This window comes from Gossypium arboreum, chromosome 6 (genome assembly GCF_025698485.1).
Source record: "Gossypium arboreum isolate Shixiya-1 chromosome 6, ASM2569848v2, whole genome shotgun sequence".
In the NCBI taxonomy this organism is placed as follows: Eukaryota; Viridiplantae; Streptophyta; class Magnoliopsida; order Malvales; family Malvaceae; genus Gossypium; species Gossypium arboreum.
The window spans coordinates 106,553,249-106,570,175 of NC_069075.1; positions in this window are offsets into that span (position 1 = coordinate 106,553,249).

Here is a 16,927-nt window from a genome sequence, read left to right on the forward strand (position 1 = left end):
AATTAGAAAAAATCCCAATACTAAAATCACCACATTACTAAGATCAAATTAGAAGTATAGTCATATTTTACATGATTATCACGAGCTGAAGAACCCACTTCGAACAGGAGTCGTAATTGACAAATTATGGAACAAAGATAACAAGAAAACCGAATAAAGAAATCCAAGATAGAGAAACCCGGAATAAAGAAATCCAGAATAAAGAGATCCAGGATAAAGAAACCCAAGATACGATACTATGCCGGAGAATCGAAAACCAAACTCATAGAGAAAATACGGAATACCCCGATAATTCTTCAAAGAAAGAAAGTGTAACACCCCGTACCCGAGCCCGTTACCGGAGTCGAACACAAGGTGCACACAAACTCAGCTAAATTGTTTTCACAGTCCATAAAAATTTTCCAGACTAGCTGGTTACTGCATCACTGTCGCTTCAAAAATCATATCTTGAGTTTTAAAGCTCGAAAATCAGTTTCGTAATTTTTCCCTGAAACTAGACTCATAAGTCCATCAACATATTTTTTCTAGAATTTTGGTCAGGCCAATTAGTACAGTTTATTAGTTAAAGTCTCCCTGTTGCAGGGATCAACTACACTGACCTTCGTGCGTTACGAATTGGATATCTCCTGTACAGGGCTTCAATGCTGATGCCGTTTATTTCTATAGAAACTAGACTGAGAGAGGAATCTATACATATATGGCATGACTCCTAATTATCTCTGGTTAATTTACAATGAATTTCTAAAGTCGGAACAGGGGATCCAGAAACCGTTCTGGCCCTGTTTCACGAGAACTTTAATATTTCTTAACATATAATTCATATGACCGTTTTGTTTCTTCCATATGAAAGTAGATTCATCAAGGTTCATTTACATAATTTATTCACTATTTAATTCCATTCCTACAATTTTAGTGATTTTCAAATCCACACCACTGCTGCTATCAGCATCTGTTTTCAGTAAACCTTACCTATTTCGTGGTTTCTATGGACCAACTAAAGTTTTGTCATACATAGGTCCACATATAATCATTTTAGCCATTCCAATGGCTAATCATTTGCTCACACTTCCATTCAGTCCGTAGTAACATCATAAAACCATACATATATACATAAGCACAAATGGTCTAATGCCATACTCCACTCTTACGAGCCATTTTCGCATGGTCGTACACACATACATCACAAAAGTACTTAAAACGCAACAAAAGGGTAGTCCTATACATGCCATTTCAAAATCCAACCAAAATATATACGAAAGGGACTTTGATAGTGTGGGAGACTTGACTTCCGAAATCCGAGTCCAGATAGTGACGAGCCAAAATCTATAGACAGAGAAAGCAGAGAAGCGGAGTAAGCAATTTATGCTTAGTAAGTTAGAGCAAGGATTCCAGCACAACAAAAGCATAACATTCATATAGCTAACGGATAATTTCATATGCACAAATTCTCAATATCATACTTATTTCACATTCCAACCCCTATATTCATACATAAGGGTTCATCTTAGCCAAATGCCGAAAGCTCATTTCTCGATTGAGCGAATATTATTGAAGGAATCAACTATTCCAAAGCACATACGAACATACCTCGTTGCTGGAATTTTCAAGCGTATTAGCTGAAATTTTACAGCAGGTTCATTCATTCTTGAATCACGTATCTTGAGTTTAACCGGATATGGCTACACATTCAAATGCCTTGGGACATAGCCCGATTCTGATAACTTCATACGAATGCCTTGGGACTTAACCCGGATTTAGTAGCTTGCTCGAAAGCCTTCGGATCTTAGTCCGGATTTAGTAACTTCATGACGTATGCCGTCGGATCTTAGTCCGGATTTAGTTACTTAGCACAAAGCCTTCGGGACTTAGCCGGATATCATTCGAATAACCATGTACATTTATCAATAAACCATAACACATTCACATTTCATTTTCATTAGCAAAATTCAGACACAAGTCACTTATCACATTTGTAATTTCGGCTCAATAGCCACACACGAAGAGCATGATTTTAATTTGCTTTAAACATGATCTAATCAATTCGAATTTAAGCTCTATTGCTCAAGAACTTACCTCGGACGTGGTCGAATGATTTGACGGCTATTCCACGACTTTTTCCTTCCCTTATCGGATTTAGCTCCCTTTGCTCTTGAGCTTAATTTAACAAATAAATTGGTTTTATCATGTGAGCATCGAAAGAGGAATTCAAGATACTTAGCCAATATATATACTCATTAGGCATCAAAGTCGCATATGTACGAAACCATGAATCGAACTCAACACATTAGTTAATATTCCTCTTAGCCGAATTTTCTAAGCCAAGAATAGGCATCAATATGCTTGCCTCTAACCGAATGCATGCACACCAATTTCCCTCATGTGGCGAATATACATGTCCAATTTGAGGCCAATTATACACTTAATACCACACAAAAACAGCATACATTTTACTACTAACGCATTACATATCGTAACTCATTGCACATCTCTCATTTACTTCATAATCGAGACATCATCACAAGCAAATATACACCTTGAAATAGCATATATGTCATACCAATACATCGTAATGCGAACATATATACATATATATATACTAGAGCCGAATTCTCAAGTGGCTTATATCCAAATATATACACATATCCAAAGCTTAAATCTTACTTACCATGCAACATGCATGAATCATACTTATGGATATAACATGGCGAATACCACAACACCATACCATTTCAATTTGGTCATGGTAAAACAAAGAGCTTAGTATCTCATTCAAAAAATGCTAAAAGAAAATCTAAGAATCCTCAATCCTCCATCACATGTATCATTATCAAGCTTGATATTTAGCATGCAATGGCATTAACACCATATTCACTTTGGCGAATTTCATTCCCATGACATAACAAAGATTTGAACCATGGGCTAACAAGAACATCAAGCTAGCAGCTAAAAACATGCATGAATCTCATGGCACAACCTCAAAGCAGACCTTAATCTTGATGCAAGTATAGCCAACCTCTTCCTAATCCTCTTCCAAACCAAGTATGAAGCAAAACTCCTCCTTATCCTTAGTATTTTCGGCCAAAAGAGAGTGAAAATGGATGAACAAAATTTTTGTTTTCTTTCCTACCTACACGGCAATGGGGAGGAGAAGCCTTCACACACACATTTTTTTATTCAATACTCCTTATTTTATTTATTCCAACATAACCCACTTACCAAACATGTTTCATGACATGATTTTTGCCCATAATTCCTTGTCATGGCGGCCACTAGCTATTGGGGGAATTTGACATGCAAGTCCATTGTTTTGCATGCATGCTTTAATTAGTCATCACACATTTCCCCATCATACTTTCAAAGTTTACTACTAGGTCCTTTCTAGTGAAATTCACATTTATAACTCTAAATCAAAGCATAAAAAATGTCACACATAGGTTAACACACATTATAGGCAATAAAATAAATATTAAATTATTTTTATGCCTCGGTTTTGTGGTCCCGAAACCACATTTCGACTAGGGTCGTTTTAAGGCTGTCACAGAAAGTCCAGAAGAAAACATCATTTAATCCCACTGAAATCAAATATAACAAGATCAATATATCTTCCCATACATATATATCAGATGAAGCATCAAGTAGAAAAGCAGAATCATAATATCATACGTATTCTCTCATCAATTCTTATCGACGAAATGAAATAGAATACGGATGAAATAGAGCAATATAAATTATAGACCGGTCAGACTACCAATGCTTTCATCCAACACCAGAATTAGAAGACATTCCCATATAACAAGAATTTCTTCAGAAGATCAATAGCCATAGAAATATTTCTGAGAACGGGTAAACACATAGAACATGTAATATCCTAAATTAGGGCTTAATCGGAATAGTGGTTTCGTGACCACAAATCTGAGATAGAAATAATTATTTTACAATGATTTTGATGTTTATGATATGATTGCATGATTGTGTGAAAATTTCGTGATGAAATTCTATGCCTAAAGTGCTTAAATTGAAAGTAGGGACTAAATCGAATAAGTTGCAAAACTTGCATTCTAGAAGTTTTTAGTATGAAATTGTTTTGGAATATTAATGAGGAGGTCTTAAATAGCAATTTTACCAATTTTAAGTTCATGGACAAAATTAGGACATGGAAGGAATTTTGGAAAGTTTAGTAGTAAGGGTATTTTGGTCATTTAGTTATTAAAATGAATTAAAAACAAAATTAAAAGCCAATTTTGTCCATCTTCTTCATTAGGCCGAAATTTCAAGGGTTCTCCATAGCTAGGGTTTGTTTCAAGCTTCCAAGCTCCATAGTAAGTGATTCCAAGCCCGTTTTTAATGATTTTTACGTTTTGAGATCCGGTAACTCGATAAAGCTTATGTTAGCAATAATTTAACCTAGGGTTTATATTTGGAAAAATACCCATAGGTGAAATTTGTGTATTTTGATGTTTTATGATAGAATATGAAGTTTTAAATTATGTTAGACAACTTGTACTACTCGATTTTAAGCAAAAAACGAGTAAAGGGCTTAATCGGTAAAAATACCTAATAGTCACAAGTACATGTTAGAGTGAGAATTTGATGTTGCCATAGAAGAGAAAAGTGATCAGCATGTTGTAAAACATAAGAATAAGGAATAAAGTTTAATCCAGAGCCTAGGGGTAAAAATGTAAATATGCAAAAGTTTAGGGGTAAAATTGTAATTTTGCCAAAATTTGAGTTAAGGATTAATTTGATAATGTGAGTATTAAATAAGCTAAATGTGTTATTTTAGATCAAGAAAGGCGTGGAATCGACCTCAATCGAGGAAAAGAAAAGATTGTGGACTAAATTGCAAAATCTTTGTATTTTGGTACCAAGGTAAGTTCATGTGTAAATAATGTAGCATAATTGTTATTTTAAGTTATTGATATTAATTATGTGTTATGCTGAATTTTATTATGAAATGTATGCTTTGTGGTTAATTTCAAATAATATGTAAATTATGTGAACTACTTGTTAAATATAATTGTTACTGAGTATTGATTTGACATTCTACGGAAGACGGCAAGGATAAGTGTTCGAGGAAAAGCCCGTTTGAACCTTAGGAATAGATTAGGATACAAGTGACATGTCACTAGGATGGTTGAGCATCCGAACTCGTTGAGTTGAGTCCGAGTTCACTTATGGATGCGAATGTCCGAACTCGTTGAGTTGAGTCCGAGTTCGTGAGATGTAACTAGGCATCCGAACTCGTTGAGTTGAGTCCGAGTTCACTTATGGATCGAACGCCGAGCTCGTTGAGTTGAGTCCGAGTTCGCTTATGGGCGGGTTACATGATTGCTTGATTGCATATATGGCACTTATGTGCAAGTTATCCATGTATCCGAATTATATTCGATGTGTTCAACGGGTAAAGTTCTACTCAAATGGAGGAAAATTTGAGATGTAAAGAGGCGTATTGGTAAGTGATATGAAATGGATATTTTGGACAGGTATGTATTTAACCCTCGGGTTGAGTATTGATACAACCACGATAAGGTAATAAGATGATGAAGAATGATTAAAAATGTGATATGTATTTTAGTGATGTATGCTAATGTTGGTGGTATAACTGTTTGTTATGTTACTTATTATTTGCATATGAACTTACTAAGCATTTATGCTTACTCCTCCTTCTTACTCATTGTAGTTTTGGACAAGCCATTTCGAGAGTCGGGATAGGTCGAAGGCTCATCACACTATCCGGAAGATTTTTGGTAAATGGCTTGTAAATTTAAGTATGGCATGTATAGCAATATACCCATTTTGTGTAAATGATCTTATGGTATGGTTGTGAAATGGTTGAGGAAATGCTTGATAATGATAAATTATGAAAATGGTTAGTTTAGATTATGTTTGATGTTAAGGAAAACTATTAAGATACTTAGTGCATAAAAACTCATAAAAGGATGAAATTTACCATAAGCAGAATACTGCAGCAACACTAACGTGAGTTTGAAAATTTACTAAAATCATAGAAATTGAATTTGGTGGTGAAATACATATCAAATTTAAGCTTATTATGTCTAGTTTCACATGAAACAAATGAAACAAGTAAAGGAAGTATATGTTAGAAGATATTTTAATTTTAGTGAAACAGAGTCATAGCAGTTTCTGAATCCCTGTTTCTACTTTAGAAATTCACCATAAATTGTAAAGATATAATTAGGTGGTGTATTTTATATCCTCAGAATCCTTGTTGAGTCTAGTTTTAGTATAAACAAACCTCATAGTCATATGAATTTTTTACAGAGAGAAATGTGGTTCGTAGTAAACAGAGATCATACCAGTCGAGTCTTGAAACAGGGGTAACTTTAACTAATAAACTGTACTAATTGGCCCAACCAAAATTCTAGAAAAAATTAGTAGATAGTTTTATGAGTCTAGATTCAGAGAAAATTTACGGATCTTAATTTCGAGTTTCGTAACTCGAGATATGATTTTCTTGTGACTGTGACGCAAGTAGCTTAAAAGCTGTGAATGTAGAAACAAATAATTCAAAGTTCTAAAAATGTTAAACTAAGCTTAGTAACACCTCATACTCGACTCGTGACGGTCTCGGGTGTGGGGCGTTACATTAGTGGTATCGAGCAGGTTTAGTCGGTTCTCGGACTACGTGTTGTATGTACGGATTTTGCTATACATGCCATATGTATGAATTGTGATAGTGTGACGACTTGACCTTTTAAATGAATTTTTTTATATAGTAAATGGATCCCGATCTAGGCATGGCGGATGAAGTCTGAGTAATGCGCTTGACTCGGCTGATGGAGCGGCGCCGATGAAAACCCACCCCTCTTGTTGGTCGGGGAGGAGGAAAGGGATCGGAAGCCTTTCTCCAAATGATGAGTGCATGGTACCTGAGTTCGTTCGTCACGAACCCAAATGTACGACCTCCCCACCTCCCCAATTCCTCAACCTATGCCTCCAATACCTCAAGGAGTGGATATGATAAAATTTCACAGAACCCCGTTGATAGAATTAAGTAAACAAGGGGTGAAGAATTTAGAGCAAATATTGATGATGATGCGAGAAAGCGAGTTACGGCTTGAAAATTCTATCCGGTATTTGATGAATTATCTTGTACACGAAGAATGTTTGAAATGTGCTACATCTTTGTTGAGAGATTCAGCCTATAATTGGTGGAAGACTTTGATTTGGTGGTACCGAAAGAGAGGGTAACACAGGAATTCTTTCAAGAAGAGTTTGGAAGAAATATATTAGTGAAAGATTTATTGATCGAAATGTAAAGAGTTTCTTGAGTGAAGCAAGGTAATATGCCAGTCTCGAATATGAAAGAGAGTTTGTTCGATTAAGTAAGTATGCGGGAATATGTTCCTCTGAAGCCAAGATGTGCCGACGATTTGAAGGCGGGCTTAACGAAGACATTAAGGTATTTGTTGGGATCCTTGAACTAAAAGAAATGGTGGTACTTGTCGATCGAGCTTGCAAGGTGAAGAATTCGAAGGAAAAGAAAAGGTAGAATCAAACACGAAATTGGAAGAAAAGACCAATGAGTAATGCACCCTCACAAGAACCGGAAAGTCAAGAAATATGAATCCTCGTTCCCAAGTTTCAATTTGGGCAATCATATGGAAATTTTAAGAAGCGAAATGTGGGTCCTAAATCTCGGACTACTACTGCGGCTAGTGTGGAAATGGTGAAACTCTGCGGGTTGAATCGGATAAATCGAGGCATTGCCTAGTGTGATTTCTTCAATGTCGGCTCAAAGATATCGAGAAAGGGTTATGAAGCTTATTTGGCGTATGTAATTAATACAAAAGAAGTTGAAAAGAAAGTTGAATCGGTCTTGGGTTGTGTGTGAATTTGCGGACGTATTTCGGAAGAATTGCGGGTTTGCCTCCGGTCGGGGAAGTAGAATTTGGTATTGATTTGATAAGGGAACGACTCGATCTCGATTGCTCCATATAGAATGGCATCAACGAGTTGAAAGGATTAAAGTCGCGATTGCAAGAGTTGGTGATAAAGGCTTTGTGAGACCGAGTTTTTCACCTTGGGGTGCTCCGTGTTATTTGTGAAAAGAAGGATGGTTCTATGAGATTATGTGTTGATTATCGGCGGTTAAACAAGGTGACAATCAAAAACAAGTATCCGTTCGAGAATTGATGATTTGTTTGATCACTAAAAGGAGCGACATGGTTTTCAAAGATTGACTTGAGATCCGGGTATTACCAAGCTGCGGGTAAAGGAGTCGGATGTACCTAAAACTGCTTTTAGAACAAGGTATGGTCATTATGAATTTTTAGTTATGCCATTCGGATTGACAAATGCTCCTGCTGTGTTTATGGATTTAATGAATCGCATATTTCGACCATACTTGGACAAATTTGTTGTGGTGTTTATAGATGATATTTTAATTTATTCAAAAGATGAGACAGAACATCGAGCATTTGAGGATAGTTTTGCAAACTTTGAGAGATAAGCATTGTATGCTAAGTTTAGTAAAAGTGAATTTTGGCTCCGGGAAGTTGGATTTTTGGGTCATATTGTTTCAGGTGATGGTATACGGGTTGATCCTAGTAAAATTTCAGCCATTGTTGATTGGAAACCACCGAAAAACGTAACTGAAGTTAGAAGTTTCTTGGGGCTAGCTGGGTATTATCGGCGGTTTGTAAATGGATTTTCTATAATTGCTGCTCCTATAACTAGATTACTCAGAAAGGATGTTAAATTTGAATGGACGGAAGAATGTCAACGAGTTTTGAAGAATTGAAAAGTTATTAACAGAGGCACCAGTGTTAGTACAGCCGAATCGGGTAAAGAATTTGTGGTGTATAGTGATGCTTCTCTAAATGGTTTGGGGTGTGTGCTCATGCAAGAAGGAAAAGTGGTGGCATATGCTTGAGGCGCTTAAAACCTCATGAGAGGAATTATCCTACTCACGATTTGGAATTGGGCTGCGGTGGTGTTTGCTTTGAAAATTTGGCGACATTATTTGTATGGTGAAAAATGTCGGGTATATACCGACCACAAAAGTCTTAAGTACTTGATGTCACAAAAAGACTTGAATTTGAGACAACGAAGATGGTTGGAGTTGTTGAAAGATTACGAGCTTGTTATTGATTATCATCAGGAAAAGCGAATGTGGTTGCTGATGCTTTGAGCAGAAAGTTGTTGTTTGCTTTGAGAGTTATGAACACTCAGTTGAAAGTGTCAAATGATGGTTCGATTCTAGCAGAGTTAAGAGCAAAACCAATGTTTTTACAAGAGATTTCTGAAACTCAGAAAAATGATCAAGATTTGCTAGCCAAAAAAAAACAGTGTGAAGCTGATACGGGATCAGATTTCAGAATTGGTTCTGATGGGTGCTTAATGTTTAAAGATCGGATTTGTGTACCGAAGAATGAGGAATTGATTCAAAAGATCCTACAGGAAGCACATAGTGGTTATTTCTCAATTCATCTGGATAGTACGAAAATGTATAATGACTTGAAGAAAATGTATTGGTGGAATGGAATGAAAAGAGATATATCAGAGTTTGTGTCCAAATGCTTAATTTGTCAACAGGTGAAAGCTGAAGACCAAGTACCTTCAGATTACTCCAGCCTATTATGGTTCTGAATGGAAATGGGATCGGATTACTATGGATTTTGTTTGAGATTGCCATTGACTCGGGAAAGAAAGATGCCATCCGGGTAATAGTTGATGATTAACTAAGTCGGCTCATTTTATCCCGATGCGTATTTAATTATTCTCTTAACAAGTTGGCTGAACTGTATATTAAAGAAATTGTTAGATTACGGAATACCATTATCGATTATTTCAGATAGAGATCCAAGGTTTACCTTGCGGTTTTGGCAAAAGTTGCAAGACGCGTTAGGTACGAAGTTAAATTTCAGTACTGCTTTTCATCCACAAACTGATGGACAATCAGAGAGAGTAATTGATTCTTGAAGACATGCTCAGATGTTGTGTATTGGAATTTCAAGGAAGTTGGGAAAGATATTTGCCGTTGGTAGAATTTGCTTACAACAATAGCTATCAGACGAGCTTGAAAATGGCACCTTATGAAGCATTGTATGGTCGCAAGTGTCGAACGCCTTTGTATTGGGTGAACTCAAGGAAAATCAGATTTATGGAGTTGATTTAATAAAAGAAGCGAAGAAAAGTGAAGATAATTCGAGATTGTTTGAAAGCGCTTGAGATGAGCGAAATCTTATGCAGACCTAAAGCGAAAGGACATTGAGTTTCAAGTTGGTGATAAGGTATTTTTGAAAGTGTCTCCATGGAAGAAAGTCCTTAGATTTGGACGAAAGGGCAAGTTAAGTCCGCGTTTTATTGGACCGTATGAAATAATTGAAAAAGTTGGACCGGTAGCATATCGGCTAGCTTTACCACCCGAATTAGAAAAGATTCATGATGTGTTTCACGATCGTGTTACGTCGGTATCGTTCGGATCCTTCACATATAATTTCACCGCGAGAAATTGAAGCTGCGACTGATATGACTTATGAAGAAGAACCGATTAAGATTTTAGCTCGAGAAGTCAAACAACTAAGAAATAAAAGTGTTACACTTGTGAAAGTGTTGTGGCAAAAGCATGGGGTAGAAGAGACTACATGGGAAACTGAAGAAACTATGAGAAACCAATACCCACACCTGTTTACCGGTAAGATTTTCGAGGACGAAAATCTTTAAAAGGGGGGGAGAATCATAATATCATACGTATTCTCTCATCAATTCTTATCGAGACGAAATGAAATAGAATACCGATGAAATAGAGCAATATAAATTATAGACCGGTCAGACTACCAATGCTTTCATCCAACACGAATTAGAAGACATTCCCATATAACAAGAATTTCTTCAGAAGATCAATAGCCATAGAAATATTTCTGAGAACGGGTAAACACATAGAACATGTAATATCCTAAATTAGGGCTTAATCGGAATAGTGGTTTCGTGACCACAAATCCGAGATAGAAATAATTATTTTACAATGATTTTGATGTTTATGATATGATTGCATGATTGTGTGAAAATTTCGTGATGAAATTCTATGCCTAAAGTGCTTAAATTGAAAGTAGGGACTAAATCGAATAAGTTGCAAAACTTGCATTCTAGAAGTTTTTAGTATGAAATTGTTTTGGAATATTAATGAGGAGGTCTTAAATAGCAATTTTACCAATTTTAAGTTCATGGACAAAATTAGGACATGGAAGGAATTTTGGAAAGTTTAGTAGTAAGGGTATTTTGGTCATTTAGTTATTAAAATGAATTAAAAACAAAATTAAAAGCCAATTTTGTCCATCTTCTTCATTAGGCCGAAATTTCAAGGGTTCTCCATAGCTAGGGTTTGTTTCAAGCTTCCAAGCTCCATAGTAAGTGATTCCAAGCCCGCTTTTAATGATTTTTACGTTTTTGAGATCCCGTAACTCGATAAAGCTTATGTTAGCAATAATTTAACCTAGGGTTTATATTTGGAAAAATACCCATAGGTGAAATTTGTGTATTTTGATGTTTTATGATAGAATATGAAGTTTTAAATTATGTTAGACAACTTGTACTACTCGATTTTAAGCAAAAAGCGAGTAAAAGGGCTTAATCGGTAAAAATACCTAATAGTCACAAGTACATGTTAGAGTGAGAATTTGATGTTGCCATAGAAGAGAAAAGTGATCAGCATGTTGTAAAACATAAGAATAAGGAATAAAGTTTAATCCCGAGCCTAGGGGTAAAAATGTAAATATGCAAAAGTTTAGGGGTAAAATTGTAATTTTGCCAAAATTTGAGTTAAGGATTAATTTGATAATGTGAGTATTAAATAAGCTAAATGTGTTATTTTAGATCAAGAAAGACGTGGAATCGACCTCAATCGAGGAAAAGAAAAGATTGTGGACTAAATTGCAAAATCTTTGTATTTTGGTACCAAGGTAAGTTCATGTGTAAATAATGTAGCATAATTGTTATTTTTAAGTTATTGATATTAATTATGTGTTATGCTGAATTTTATTATGAAATGTATGCTTTGTGGTTAATTTCAAATAATATGTAAATTATGTGAACTACTTGTTAAATATAATTGTTACTGAGTATTGATTTCGGCATTCTACGGAAGACGGCAAGGATAAGTGTTCGAGGAAAAAGCCCGTTTGAACCTTAGGAATAGATTAGGATACAAGTGACATGTCACTAGGATGGTTGAGCATCCGAACTCGTTGAGTTGAGTCCGAGTTCACTTATGGATGCGAATGTCCGAACTCGTTGAGTTGAGTCAGGAGTTCGTGAGATGTAACTAGGCATCCGAACTCGTTGAGTTGAGTCCGAGTTCACTTATGGATGCGAACGCCAGAGCTCGTTGAGTTGAGTCCGAGTTCGCTTATGGGCGGGTTACATGATTGCTTGATTGCATATATGGCACTTATGTGCAAGTTATCCATGTATCCGAATTATATTCCGATGTGTTCAACGGGTAAAGTTCTACTCAAATGGAGGAAAATTTCGAGATGTAAAGAGACGTATTGGTAAGTGATATGAAATGGATATTTTGGACAGGTATGTATTTAACCCTCGGGTTGAGTATTGATACAACCACGATAAGGTAATAAGATGATGAAGAATGATTAAAAATGTGATATGTATTTTAGTGATGTATGCTAATGTTGACTGGTATAACTGTTTGTTATGTTACTTATTATTTGCATATGAACTTACTAAGCATTTATGCTTACTCCTCCTTCTTACTCATTGTAGTTTTGGACAAGCCACTCGTGAGTCGGGATAGGTCGAAGGCTCATCACACTATCCGGAAGATTTTTGGTAAATGGCTTGTAAATTTAAGTATGGCATGTATAGCAATATACCCATTTTGTGTAAATGATCTTATGGTATGGTTGTGAAATGGTTGAGGAAATGCTTGATAATGATAAATTATGAAAATGGTTAGTTTAGATTATGTTTGATGTTAAGGAAAACTATTAAGATACTTAGTGCATAAAAACTCATAAAAGGATGAAATTTACCATAAGCAGAATATCGCAGCAACACTAACGTGAGTTTGAAAATTTACTAAAATCATAGAAATTGAATTTGGTGGTGAAATACATATCAAATTTAAGCTTATTATGTCTAGTTTCACATGAAACAAATGAAACAAGTAAAGGAAGTATATGTTAGAAGATATTTTAATTTTAGTGAAACAGAGTCATAGCAGTTTCTGAATCCCTGTTTCTACTTTAGAAATTCACCATAAATTGTAAAGATATAATTAGGTGGTGTATTTTATATCCTCAGAATCCTTATTGAGTCTAGTTTTAGTATAAACAAACCTCATAGTCATATGAATTTTTACAGAGAGAAATGTGGTTCGTAGTAAACAGAGATCATACCAGTCGAGTCTTGAAACAGGGGTAACTTTAACTAATAAACTGTACTAATTGGCCCAACCAAAATTCTAGAAAAAATTAGTAGATATTTTTATGAGTCTAGATTCAGAGAAAATTTACGGATCTTAATTTCGAGTTTCAGTAACTCGAGATATGATTTTCTTGTGACTGTGACGCAAGTAGCTTAAAAGCTGTGAATGTAGAAACAAATAATTCAAAGTTCTAAAATGTTAAACTAAGCTTAGTAACACCTCATACTCGACTCGTGACGGTCTCGGGTGTGGGGCGTTACATTTAGTGGTATCGAGCAGGTTTAGTCGGTTCTCGGACTACGTGTTGTATGTCTGGATTTTGCTATACATGCCATATGTATGAATTGTGATAGTGTGACGACTTGACCTTTTAAATGAATTTTTTTATATAGTAAATGGATCCCGATCTAGTGTGGCAGATGAAGTCTGAGTAATGCGCCATGACTCGGCTGATGGAGCAGCACGATGAAAACCCACCCCCACTGTTGGTCGGGGAGGAGGGAAAGGGATCGGAAGCCTTTCTCCAAATGATGAGTGCATGGTACATCGAGTTCGTTCAGACGAACCCAAATGTCGACCTCCCCACCTCCCCAATTCCTCAACCTATGCCTCCAATACCTCAAGGAGTGGATATGATAAAATTTCACAGAACCCCGTTGATAGAATTAAGTAAACAAGGGCTGAAGAATTTAGAGCAAATATTGATGATGATGCGAGAAAGCGAGTTCGCTTGAAAATTCTATCCGGGTATTTGATGAATTATCTTGTACACCGAAGAATGTTTGAAATGTGCTACATCTTTGTTGAGAGATTCAGCCTATAATTGGTGGAAGACTTTGATTTGGTGGTACCGAAGAGAGGGTAACACGGGAATTCTTTCAAGAAGAGTTTGGAAGAAATATATTAGTGAAAGATTTATTGATCGAAATGTAAAGAGTTTCTTGAGTGAAGCAAGGTAATATGACGATCTCGAATATGAAAGAGAGTTTGTTCGATTAAGTAAGTATGCCGGGAATATGTTCCTCTGAAGCCAAGATGTGCCGACGATTTGAAGACGGGCTTAACGAAGACATTAAGGTATTTGTTGGGATCCTTGAACTAAAAGAAATGGTGGTACTTGTCGATCGAGCTTGCAAGGTGAAGAATTCTTGAAGGAAAAGAAAAGGTAGAATCAAACACGAAATTGGAAGAAAAGACCAATGAGTAATGCACCCTCACAAAGAACTGGAAAGTCAAGAAATATGAATCCTCGTTCCCAAGTTTCATTTGGGCAATCATATGGAAATTTTAAGAAGCGAAATGTGGGTCCTAAATCTCGGACTACTTCGCGGCTAGTGTGGAAATGGTGAAACTCTGCGGGTTGAATCGGATAAATCGAGGCATTGCCTAGTGTGATTTCTTCAATGTCGGCTCAAAGATATCGAGAAAGGGTTATGAAGCTTATTTGGCGTATGTAATTAATACAAAAGAAGTTGAAAAGAAAGTTGAATCGGTCTTGGGTTGTGTGTGAATTTGCGGACGTATTTCCGGAAGAATTGCGGGTTTGCCTCCATCGTGGAAGTAGAATTTGGTATTGATTTGATCTGGGAACAGCTCGATCTCGATTGCTCCATATAGAATGGCATCAACAGAGTTGAAAGGATTAAAGTCGCAGATTGCAAGAGTTGGTGATAAAGGCTTTGTGAGACCGAGTTTTCACCTTGGGGTGCTCCGTGTTATTTGTGAAAAGAAGGATGGTTCTATGAGATTATGTGTTGATTATCGGCAGTTAAACAAGGTGACAATCAAAACAAGTATCCGCTTCGAGAATTGATGATTTGTTTGATCGGCTAAAAGGAGCGACATGGTTTTCAAAGATTGACTTGAGATCCGGTATTACCAAGCTGCGGGTAAAGGAGTCGGATGTACCTAAAAGCGCTTTTAGAACAAGGTATGGTCATTATGAATTTTTAGTTATGCCATTCGGATTGACAAATGCTCTCTTTGTGTTTATGGATTTAATGAATCGCATATTTCGACCATACTTGGACAAATTTGTTGTGGTGTTTATAGATGATATTTTAATTTATTCAAAAGATGAGATGAACATCTTTGAGCATTTGAGGATAGTTTTGCAAACTTTGAGAGATAAGCATTGTATGCTAAGTTTAGTAAAAGTGAATTTTGGCTCAGGAAGTTGGATTTTTGGGTCATATTGTTTCGGTGATGGTATACGGGTTGATCCTAGTAAAATTTCAGCCATTGTTGATTGGAAACCACCAAAAACGTGGCGAAGTTAGAAGTTTCTTGGGGCTAGCTGGGTATTATCGGCGGTTTGTAAATGGATTTTCTATAATTGCTGCTCCTATAACTAGATTACTCGAAAGGATGTTAAATTTGAATGGACGGAAGAATGTCAACGAGTTTTGAAGAATTGAAAAGTTATTAATGAGAGGCACCAGTGTTAGTACTGCCCGAATCGGTAAAGAATTTGTGGTGTATAGTGATGCTTCTCTAAATGGTTTGGGGTGTGTGCTCATGCAAGAAGGAAAAGTGGTGGCATATGCTTGAGGCGATTAAAACCTCATGAGAGGAATTATCCTACTCACGATTTGGAATTGGGCTGCGGTGGTGTTTGCTTTGAAAATTTGGCGACATTATTTGTATGGTGAAAAATGTCGGGTATATACCGACCACAAAAGTCTTAAGTACTTGATGTCACAAAAGACTTGAATTTGAGACAACGAAGATGGTTGGAGTTGTTGAAAGATTACGAGCTTGTTATTGATTATCATCCGGAAAAGCGAATGTGGTTCTTGATGCTTTGAGCGAAAGTTGTTGTTTGCTTTGAGAGTTATGAACACTCGGTTGAAAGTGTCAAATGATGGTTCGATTCTAGCAGAGTTAAGAGCAAAACCAATGTTTTACAAGAGATTTCGAAACTCGGAAAAATGATCAAGATTTGCTAGCCAAAAAAAAAAAGTGTGAAAGCGATACGGGATCGATTTGAATTGGTTCGATGGGTGCTTAATGTTTAAAGATCGGATTTGTGTACGAAGAATGAGGAATTGATTCAAAAGATCCTCAGAAGCACATAGTGGTTATTTCTCAATTCATCGGATAGTACGAAAATGTATAATGACTTGAAGAAAATGTATTGGTGGAATGGAATGAAAAGAGATATATCGAGTTTGTGTCCAAATGCTTAATTTGTCAACGGTGAAAGTGAAGACCAAGTACCTTGAGGATTACTCCACCTATTATGGTTCTGAATGGAAATGGGATCGGATTACTATGGATTTTGTTTCAGATTGCCATTGACTCGGAAAGAAAGATGCCATCTGGGTAATAGTTGATGATTAACTAAGTCGGCTCATTTTATCCCGATGCGTTTAATTATTCTCTTAACAAGTTGGCTGAACTGTATATTAAAGAAATTGTTAGATTACACGGAATACCATTATCGATTATTTCAGATAGAGATCCAAGGTTTACCTTGCGGTTTTGGCAAAAGTTGCAAGACGCGTTAGGTACGAAGTT